Genomic DNA, 12,670 nt, shown 5'->3' with positions numbered 1-12,670 from the left:
AAATACAATGCACTCTTAAGATACAATTACTCTGATGTTCAATTTTTTTCACATAATAAAGTGGAAAATGATGATTTTTTCACCTCACCGTAGGAATCTTTTTTCATCATATGAGTTCAACAAAATCTTTGCCCAACTTCAGATTTGGCAGTTAGTGTGCTTATTACCTACGTAAAAATAACAAAGACGCCAAAACGCTGTTCGCCAAAAAATTTTCCACAACGCCTGAAAGACACATGATGACCGAATTCTCTCAGTTCATCTATTTTTTTGTAATACAGAAGTGCTTTCTCTTCAAAACAAACTGCAAACCTAGAGCTGCAATCTCTCCAAACAGAAGGTCAGACAACTTCTCGTAATCTGCTAGCAAAAATCCACTTCATCACAAGAAAAGCATCGTTGGAGCTTTTTTGCCAAATTAAGTTGAATAAATTTTAAACAGATTCACAAAAAGTTATAGTGAAAGCGAAGACTGAAACCGGTAAGCAATACAATTTCAGTGAAAAAAGTTGAAAAAATGTAAAATTGTTGAAAATACATACTACAGCTTAGCTTTAAGCGTGTGTTTAATAAGCTTAACAAAATTGAAGTGAATTCAAAGTTTGTGTAAAGCGTATGTTGGAGTTGAAGGTAAGAACTCTCCATGATGCTGTTACGATACCATACAATATTGTTACAAATTGTTGCAGATCATAACCAGTAAATACGATAAAATTACTGTAGGTGACTATAATTACAAAGGTTAACATACTAATTTGTTTCTAGTTTTTGATAAGTACAGCATTTATGTAAAATACTTTGACGATTTTTACCAGGGGATGTTAGCATTATATACGTAATCATTATGGTTTCCACACCCCATACGATGCCAACTCTAAAACGGATCAAATTGTATCCTGAAGGCGAAATGTATTGCAAATATTTATACCAATTTTAGAAAAAATGCATTCTTTTCTTTAAACCCTGCCAGTTAACCAGACAGTTGAACCAAAGAAGTGTACATACTTTTTAAGCAGACAGTGAAAATTGTGTTTTGACTACACAAATCTAAGGACTTATAAAATAGTCTGAAAACTGATATCTCCAAACTTATAACTAAATAACTGCACTTTGGAGGTCCTCCCATGTTTTGTGACGATTCTGACGACCCGACGAAAGGGATATTTAAAAAGTGACAGACGAGACGACCATTTATCAATGTAGGTGACGATAATTGTGTAAGTAGGATTACTAAACGTACGGCTACACGTAACAAATTTTTCATTGGTTCGGAGTTCTGGCCGAAATCACGAAAAATGAATTAAGCGGTCGAAATTCACAGAATTATTTGAGCTGCGCATGCCCACCGAGTTCGTCGACGAAACGCTTTCCACAGATTGAACAAATTATTAGCGAGCACGATTCTAGCAGCTTTAGCAATTAGTATAGTCCAAGTCATGTATCGCGACACACAATAAAACTACGTAAGCAATTCAACATAGAACACACGATGTAACTGTTTAAGTTGCGCTATTGTTTGTTCACGAGCACGACTCTAGCAAATTTTAAGATATATGTAGTCCGAGAACATAATGCGACACGCAAAAAAATATCATAAAAATTAACCATAGTAAATACGATGCAACCGACTTGATTGCGCTAAAGATGGCAACATTTTTTACCACAACACTTTTGCTGCTAAAAAGGAAATATAATTAAAAAATAAACAATTTGTAGCTATAGCGTCCAAACAATAAATACATACAATAACGCACTCTAAGCAGTTGCATCATGTGTACTATGTTGAAATGCACTTATACTTTTATTGTGTGTAATTATACGTCTCTTGGACTATACTAATTGCAAAAGCTGCTGGAATCGTGCTCGCTAGCACGAGTCTAGCAGCGCAAAATAATTCTGTGTGTTTCAATCATTTCGTGATTTCGGTTAGAACCAACGAAAAGTTTGTTACGGGTAGCCGTACCTTTACTAACTTATTAATTGTCCGTAAATCAACACGTTCAACCAAAACTTCACTAGTTTTGGTTAGAAGCATCTGGTCCAGCATTTATAGACTGCCAAATAATTAAAGTAAACAGCAATGTAATGCCACGACATTGACAGCAAATCCGTTTCCAAGTCTGTGACTGACAGTGATTATTAAAGACAATCTCGGTCTATTTTCAGCACAAGGAATGTAGCCCTAAAAACCTAAGATGGCTGTCATTCTTCGCGGACTAATCAGCAACGCTCCCAAACATCACTTATAAGTTTGTGAAGGTCACTGGTTGAGCCATGCTTTTGGTTAGCAGAAGTTCAAACTGAGCAAGTTTCAGGTTTTTAACGCAACCCAGTGCCACCAGTATGGATATTTGTATTAAAATAACGAATGTGAAGAAAGAGGTTGTTTTGGTTACCAACTTGAAAAAGTTGACAGTGATTTTAAAAGTGACGACAGTGATTTTAAAAGTGACGACAGTGATTTTAAAAGTTACTATTCTGACGACAACTTTGTGTGGTAGGACCCCCCACTCTGTTGCGAGCACACTAAAGTATATGTTATTTACATATAATGCTATACATGTATACATATATAATGCATAATATGTATGTATATAACAAAATTTGTATATAATATGTATACGCATTACACATTTATACAATTTATTAAAATATTGCAGTTGACTAGGTGACCAAAAACAAGATCACCATACATGTATGTGCATAACAAATACTGACCATAATGCTGCCATTATTTCCTACTTTTGTAAAACAAATTGTTTACATAAAATAATAATTAACATTTATGTAATACAAATAATATTTTATATTTATCATGTATTGTACTCGAATTGGATGAACTATTAAACTTTTAATATGAAACGTCATTGAGAAAGAACTGATGAGTGTTCACACAAGAAGTTTTTTTTAAAAAGTAAGCTAATTTTAAATTAGTCAGATAAGATCTTCAAACAAATATTAGGATGTAATCATTTATTAGATTAGGGCTCAAAATTCCAAAAGTGCCTTTATGGTAGAGGTCATTGAACGCTTAATATGAACTGATTACTGCTCCAAAAGAAACTTCTGAAAAAGTTATATCAACTTCAAAATAGTCAAATTATTAGTCAATAACTATAACGTAATCATTTATTAGTTTAGCCTCAACAATTCTAAAAGTTTGTTTATGGTAGAAGTTTTTGTATATGGGAAAGTTGAAGAGCGAACATTATAAGAAGCCAACAATCATCAATTTTTACAACCAATTAAATCATTAAATCACCTCTCTATATATCAAAAGAATTTATTAAACAGCATTGTAGAAAATTTCAAACATAAAAAATATTCTGATAAATATTAAAAATAAGAGTGAGAAGTTATAACAATTTGTTCAAAGAATGTGAAAGTCATATAAAATGGCCATGTTGAATTTAAGACTACTTAAAAGTTTCAGAATCAATTTTTACTCTAAAAAGTAAAAAAGTCAGCATAAAAGTGTATGTATTCTAAGTAGTGTGTGATAAAACATTAACTGTTTATCAATCAGGAACAAATGATTATTGTCAAATCATTAACTCCATGAGTAATCACTGCAACTTCATATCAATCATGTCAGACTAATAAGCATGACCCTTTTTTATATTATGACCCAAAATTGAATTCGGCTCTATATTAAATATTAAAAAGAATAAAAATGTTAAATTTTTCAGTTGCAGTCATTATAATGTGTGAGAGCTGCAATTCTCTACATGAAGCCACTCTCAACAAGGCCCAAGTCTTATATAAAATTACCAACTTTTGCTATTTGTCCTCCTCACAACAATCATATTTTAGTTACATTGAATGATATGAGCCGATTTGCACAATGAAGAGTGAGCTAATATAATACAAGATAGTTGAGGCAAAGAATTTTGAAACAAGCTTTAAAAATAAATTGGCTATTCATATTTGCTCACTTTGTAATGCTATATGAGTGAATACAGCATTTGTGACAGCCTGTGACAAGTGCTACATAACAAATTCTAGCACCAGAAACTATGTCCATCTCTGCACCAGTATCAAACTTGCATGAAATAGTTACATATGTCTCTAATAGCGTAATTACCAAGTTCAACCAATTATTCCTTTGACCTGGTTATTTATTCATCCAGCAGGCACTGTACTTACAATAAGGTAAGTCATGTTCAGACATTTAGACTTTCGGCATTTTATAATTTGAATTTAGACAACATTTATAATAAATACATGAAATACAGACAAAGTTAACTCTTCATTTTATCTTTTATATATAGTAATAACCGGTTTTAAGTTGTTAATATCTAAAAGTCAATTTTAAATTTTTTTAAGCCAAAAATTAAAAATAGCCACTAGCTACAAAACCTTGCTGATAAATCAGAATTAGCATTGTAAGCAAACCTCAGTGCAGCGACTTCACTTACGACCAAAGCCCAAGTGACCTTTGTGGTACATTGACTTTATTTGTCATAAATATAGATCAAACTTGTAAAACATAAGTTGTGCTTGTAGAATGTGCAAAACACACCGCATATACTGTAAAACATCTAAATGAATGTCATGGCACTCTCTTTTTTTACCATTTTTCAATATTGGTGGTCAATTGGAGGCGGCGTTCAAATAGAGGTTGTTGTTACCATCTAGAAACACCGGGATTCTGTAAACATTTATCGACTGCTTTAGAACCTCCAAATAAACATCATGGCGCTCTATTTTTCAACCTTTTTTTCATTAGTGGTGGTCAATTAGAAGGAACGTTCCTATAAAGGCCGGCGGTGTGTTATTCGAACGGCTCGACACAATTTTCAGAAGTTTAGCCCTACTACAAGCAAAACCAATGTTGCTTATAATTTGCTCTCTTTTTCTGGTGGAAAGATATTAAACTTTTTGGATGCAATAAATCTGCCAACTTACCACTAACTTGTCAAAGATCTGAGTTTGTACAGACTAACTTATACAATTTATAAGTTATACAAAGTATATTTATGTATACTTATACAAAATGGGGTTTATTAATATACTACTAGATACTAATATAGATATTAATCTTCTTTGCTAGAATAAGGACTGTGTCTTTCCTCCTAAAGCCTTGTACAGGATTGTAAGCATTGTACAGAATTCAAACCTGCGACATTTGGCTTGGCCGACTCGGCATGCTTTCTTTGATGTTATTACTCAGTTTCTAAGAAGTTAGAATAATTGGGCGCACAATTATTCTGTGTTCTATTGGCACACCTGATCATCTCTTACAGAACAACAAAATGCCAAGTAATAGTGTAGATAATATTATAGAATTTCCGGTTTAAAATGGTAAAAAGTGACAATTTACCTTATAAAAACACAAGCAGTTGCATCTACCCTTATCAATTATGTACAGGGTTTCTGTCTATCAACTGTTGGGACTCATTCCTTTACTTCAGAGTTGTGTTCTTTTAAATATGTGACCAGTCATAGGATTATTAGAGTACTGAGTAGATTATTAGAGCTGAATCACACTTAAAGCTAGCCCTAAGGCTAGAGAGCACCCATTTTGTTACTTCAACCATGGTTTTAGTTGTAGTGATGTAATAACCTTTTTATCGCTTATAGTACAGCAGCGGCTAAAATATACACTCAGTACATGAAGTTCATGTTAGTTTTATCCTAAAAGGAAAATAAATCTATCATCTACAGATATAATCTCAAGTAAGCCATTTTTGTTGGGTCTACCTTTTAGCTGTTTGTATTACTGTAGTCTCTATGAGTCATACTTGGTTGTTCTCAGTCTAACCAGTACTTCTGTTGTCTTCTACAGACACTGTAGAGAGAAACAGTGAGGAAGATGATGGTGTGGGTAGACAGGCTAGGTCAAGTCTAGCTGAGGATGAAGATATGCTTAGTTACCTTTAAATATCTACTGACAGGGAGAAGAATGCTTAGTTGCATTTGGAAGCCTACTGACAGGGAGAGGCTGGTCTTACGGCTGGGTAGGAAGTCAGCTCTTGCTTTGTATCTCCATTGTTTATCTTATGTTATATGTACATATATACTGTTCGTATATACAGATGTTTGTATGTTTAACTACATTGTTGAAATGGACAGATATGCTGCTCATATGTACATATATATTGCTCCCATATGCTGCTCATGTATACTAATACACTGACCTTATTTCCAATATGCTCCTAATATGTACAGATATACTGTTATGTTCATATTCCCTGTTGATATACACATATAGTGAAACTCGGATAACTCAAACTTCACGGGACCGAATGAAAGTGTTCGAGTTATCGGAAAGTTCAAGTTATCAGAGCACTGTCACAAGTGCATGTATTTATTAGTAGGTACATGCACATATACCAACTATATGTAAATCAAAAGCATAGATTGCTTGTTGCAAGTGAAAGGGCCTCTCATGTAAAGTTTAAAATTGTTTTATTAGAATGTATAGATATTTTTCTATCATTTGAGATTTGTTTGTTGTTTTAGATGATATGTCTGCTAGGATGTTCTCAGGTTTAAATTGACCAAACTTGATCGCAGTTAGAGCGCCCAGAAAAAAAACCATTTTTTTTTCTCTTCAGCGTTTTAACAAAGATAAATTTTGACAATTTTACATCAAGTTTATCCAGAGGTTGCTTCGCTTTTTATTGCTTTCAAAGGCCCATCGCAAAGCGAATGTTTGGGAAAATTGGAATTTTAGAAACCTTCTGAAAAGCCGTTAAAAATATTTTGCTGATGAAGGTAATACCGGTGCCTATGAACAACTAAAAGTTGATGTCTATCTCTATGGCTTGGAATATAACGATATTCTAAAATGATAACAAACGTCTCGGTAGCCGTTGGGCAAAAGTCATTTGAGTTAATGGTGTCGAGGTTGAGTTATCTAAAGCATTTCATCATTTATTGGAACGGCTCAAACAAACCTGTTTGAGTTTACCATGTGTTCAATCAATCGGAGGACGAGTTATCTGAGTTTGACTGTATATGCTTTTCGTGTGTACATGTATGCTGTTCATACGTACATATGTGCTGCTCATTTCTACAGATATGCTGATCATATGTACATACATGTTTTTCGTATGTACATGCTACATCTTCATCGAACAGGTTACATTTTTCATAGTTGGTAGTTTAACCTAAATCAACTTCATTTGAGATTTGTTTATGAGAACTCACAGAAAAGTTGTTAATAGAAGGTGACTTTTGAATCAATGTTAAATTATCAAACATGATGAAGTGCAGTATGGATGTGAAGGCCTTTTATATTTCGGTTACAATAGCAATCGTTTTACATTTCGCTAACTTTATAGCAGTGTTCACTTTTTATTAAAAATGATTAACTCCCACTCTGGAGCTACATACATACATACATACATACATACGTACATACGTACATACGTACATACGTACATACGTACATACATACGTACATACGTACATACAAACATACCTACATACATACATACAAACATACACACATACGCACATACATACACACATACACACATACGTACGTACATACATACGTACATACATACGTACATACATACGTACATACATACGTACATACAGGCGTACGTACATACATACGTACGTACGTACATACGTACATACATACATACAAACATACGTACGTACGTATGTACATACATATGTACGTACATACGTATGTACATACATACGTACATACATATGTATGTAGGCACGTGCGTGCGTGCGTGCATACATACATACATACATACATACATGCATGCATGCATGCATGCATGCATACATACATATATACATACATACATGCATACATACATGCATACATACATACATGCATGCATACATGCATGCATACATGCATACATGCATACATGCATACATACATACGTATGTACATACATACATACATACGTATGTACATACATACACACATACGTATGTACATACATACACATATACGTATGTACATACGTACGTATGTATGTACATACGTGCGTACATACACACATGTATACATATGTACATACATACGTACATACGTATATACATACGTACATACATATGTACATACGTACGTACATACGTACGTACATACGTACATACATACGTACATACATACGTACATACATACGTACATACATACATGCATACATACGTACATACATGCATGCATGCATGCATGTATACATACATACATACATATATACATACATACATACATACATGTACATGCATACATGCATACATACATGCATACATACATACATGCATGCATACATGCATGCATCATGCATACATGCATACATGCATACATACATACGTATGTACATACATACATACATACGTATGTACATACATACACACATACGTATGTACATACATACACACATACGTATGTACATACATACATATATACGTACATACATACGTACATACATACATATGCACATACATAAATATGTACATACATATGTACAATGTACGTACATACTTACACACATACATACTTACGTACATACATGCATACATACATACATACGTACATACATATGTACATACCTACATACATACATACGTACATACAATGTACGTATGTACATACAATGTACGTACATACGTACATACGTACATATTACAATGAAAAATGTGTTTTTAATTGTTGTAATTCACTACAGGCAGTCACAAAGTTACAAATACCTATCTAATGGTTATGATCTGCAATAAAACAACATCTTCATATGCATTACTGTATAGAGTTTTTACTGTTGAGACAGATGGTAGAGGCCAGTGGTGGTTCGGAAAATACTTGACAGCAACTCATTCTGTATACTACACTTTGGTCACGCTACATAACTTTAAAGAAACTTACATTTAACTTAAATTAATTTAGCTGACTCTGCATGCAATGAAACATATGTTTTGATTTTAAACTAAACCTATTAAAATTTCGTCTTCATTTTAATTTTTTACATTTTCCGATGAAAATCGCTTGTTTCACTGTTGGACTTATTAGCACTTTTTCTTATGGCTAACCTTTTTTATCATTTTATCTGACGAAAATTGATAGGCGATGCTGTTCTCGTAAGCATTGAAAACTGTCTTGTTTCTCGAATTTGTACCATATCTCATGGTATGTATTTGCTCTGAATTCTTCTGGTATCTCAAATTTCTTACCAGTTGGGACGCCTTTTTGAAGAGGCATACAGTAAGTAATTCTATTGTTCACTTCACAAAGGAAGACATGGGGTGTTCACATAAAATTGGTATTGTTATCTAAGAGTATCTTTGTACTATAATATATTACTAAATAGAGTACCAAAAACGCTGTCATCACCGGCAGGTTTCACCTCTCATTTTTTAACCTAATTTATCAAGGAATAACTTCTGCCTAACTTCTGTGGTGATTGTCACAAAAGGAAGAGGTTAGGGTCGGCAAAGAGTAGCCAGGTGAAATTTTGCTTACAAGCTATATTATGTGACAGACAATCTGGTGAATGCCAGCTGGTCCCATTGATTGAGTGCTCTCTTAATTTCTATTCCCTGCTTTAAAATAGCTCAACTTGTAGCATATGGGTGGGCTCCTTGTGTGGCAATAATTAAGAACTGTCAGTTTGAGTTCAACAATAGAGGATAGTAGGTGGGTTTGAGTTCAGCTCTATGGTGAGACTCTCAGTAAGACATAGTAGTAACAAGTAATAATAGTAATTATAATAGTAATAATACTAAAGTTTATAGTATTTTATAGCTGTCCTCTGGATATTCAGAGGATATATATTGCTTGTAATTAACCCGCGATGTTACGTATCACACATGATTCTGCTGCCCTGCCTTGAAATTTGTTAGTGCTTTTGAATTTTTTTATTTTACACCAAGTTTTGAGGTATATTTTTATGTTATACTATGTTTAACAATGTTGTGTACAAGCTCATTGCATTCATCGATAATTTTAGAAGAGAAGTTAAGAGGGTCGATCTATTGCAAGCCGTGTTAGGATAACCACAAGGATGCTATTCAACAATATGCTATAAATCTGGAATTTTCGAAACTTTATAGTAATAATTTATCAGATGTTGCAAATGTACACATCACAAACAAGTGACATAAACAAACCATACTTATACTACCTGCAGAAAAATTTAGATTTTTGAAACTGAACATTTGCTTGTTAGCTTTGTCAATTGCGTTCTGATTGTTGCATTTGATAAAACAAACATCTTCTGGCTATTCAATACCTTCCATAATGTTTTCTGACTTCGACTCTTGTTCCGCACCACTAAACTAAACGATATTAGCTTCACAACCATTTTTTGAGCAGAGCAAAACACTTACGCGTAGCATTTCCCACAATTGATAAACCTATAGCGGCATCGCTAAGCACAACGTTTAGGCTAAAACTAGTTGCTCACATACCATCGTACATGTAAACCATTTTTTACACACATCAAAGTATCAAGACCGCGTCAAACAAAAGAACTACTATTAGTCTGATACAGTTATTAATTATCTTTACGGTGTTGCTTTCAAAGTTTATTATTATTTGTTATTAATGAAACCGAGTCATTATTAGTACAATTTTAAGAACAATTTTCTACTGGTAATTTGCTATTATAGGTTTGTAAAGTTAAAAGAATATCAAAGTGATGTTTAAATAGAATTATCATTCCTTTAAAGGTTTTACGGTAAGTTAAAATAAATGGAAAAAATTTATCAACTGTCTTTTGATTGCAGCCGCTAGTACAATACTTTGTCTTTGGAAAAGTTGTAACAATACTTAAATAGTGTTCACTTACTGCTAGCTTGTTTTTTCACATGATAAACTGTCCAAATATAAAATATCTAATTTTATTGATTTGAGCACGCGTACCTTATCACAACTATGACCACATTTTGCAATAGGCAGACAAACCATTATTTCAAGCAAAACTTCATGTGTCTTTGAAAAGTGTAACAAGCTTTCAAGCATCCTTGGCCTCAATGCGGTTTATTATTTGCCCTTAAATTAAGTGTTTGGCATTTGGGAATTTATCTGAGAAGCACTAGCCTTAATTAGTACACTTTGACTAGCACCTGCCTATAGCTAACTTACTACGAGTGACATTTAGTAGCAGGTGTCTATAAGCTTGGCACTTTTGTGGTTAGCTCAGCGTAAGTAGCTGATATGCTGGGATATTTAACATACATGTATATGTACTTACTCAAGTCTTTAAATACTTTAAGTTTATTTTATAAAAAATTGCTATTCGTCCCATTACTGCCAGTGGTCACAATGTGAATATTTATAGTTACCAAGGCTATTCTGCCACAACTAATAGTACAATAATGGTTTTTATTTTATCGGATAAAATTAAAAATATTTAGTTGAAGTTTATTATTAAACTGGCTAATAATAATCTTTGCAGATATTTCAAGTGCATTTTTTTAGTCATTTCACGCAGATGAACTTCACTTTAAAGATGTGGTTGCGTCAAATTTGAGTTGATTTTAAAAGGAAGTATTTTTCTGAGTATATCAGTTGATATATTGTTTGTTGTGTTAGGCGATCTCAATGTCAAAATATTTGAAGATTAAAATAAAAGAAATTTGATTGTGGTAAAAACGCTTCAGGCAAAAAAAACGTGCCCAGACTTGCCCTAAGTGATGTAACGCGTGCTACAACCTGTCTCTATCTTTCATAATCACATCGGCTATAGCGATAAAAGTCTAGTCCTACGCGGCTCCATTGGCATATATTTTATCTGTATTTCCTCAAGTTGTCTAGAATAAAATTTTAACTCCAGCTACAGATACATTATTACCAATGTCTCAAATGCCTCAAACAAGGAAAATTAAAAGCTTGTTATATTAACTTATTCTAAATGCTGTGTAGACATCTTAGTACCGACTACCAATTCTACTGGTCTATGATAATTCTGTCAAGCAAACTATATAAAAAAAGGTCTTTGTATCGGCAGTTCCATCGCTACCCGCACTAATGATATACAACCCCCCAAAAGCCACGCCCACATGATGCCTGTTGCCTATCCTGGGGGAGGGGCTATATATCATTGCCCACACCGAAAACTAGTTTCTTACTAAATAAAATAAGCAAGATGCGTCTTTGAAAATAATACTTGGCAAAACTAACTACATCCCTAAAAGTCATGTACATTGTAGTTGGCTGTCACTGTTATCGAGTCATTATTGGTATCAATTTGCAGAAAAAAGTTCACTGGTCACATTCGATTAGTTGAGTCAAGTACTAAATTAATGGTCAAGCTATGCAAAAACGCCTGTTCATGCAGCTCTGATTGCCCTTCATAAATCCATCTATCTAACAAGATTTTAGCACAGGTGTCAACGGGGCTATGGTGCATTCAATGTTCTGCAAATCATGTTTTGCATTATCTTCAACAATATTATTTTATTTATAGCAAAAAGTTATCATCTCATCATAAAACTTTTTTTTAAAATATTTACCCAAGTTGTGGCCGCTCACAAAGTTTCAGCTCATACAGTAAGACAACTTCATGTACGGCACCAAACTCAAACAAAACATCATAGTTTATGCAGCACACATTCAAGTCTCTCTTTCCCATTTATGAAGTTTCTACACTGACAAAGCTGCTTTGGCTGGTGGGACCACATAAACATCCTGTAATCAATAAAACAAATGCAATAAATATATGTCATTCATAGATATTTTATTCTAACGAGTATCTAC

The sequence above is a fragment of the Watersipora subatra genome, chromosome 5 (assembly GCF_963576615.1).
Source record: "Watersipora subatra chromosome 5, tzWatSuba1.1, whole genome shotgun sequence".
NCBI classification, from domain to species: Eukaryota; Metazoa; Bryozoa; class Gymnolaemata; order Cheilostomatida; family Watersiporidae; genus Watersipora; species Watersipora subatra.
Note: the sequence above shows the minus strand (reverse complement) of the source record.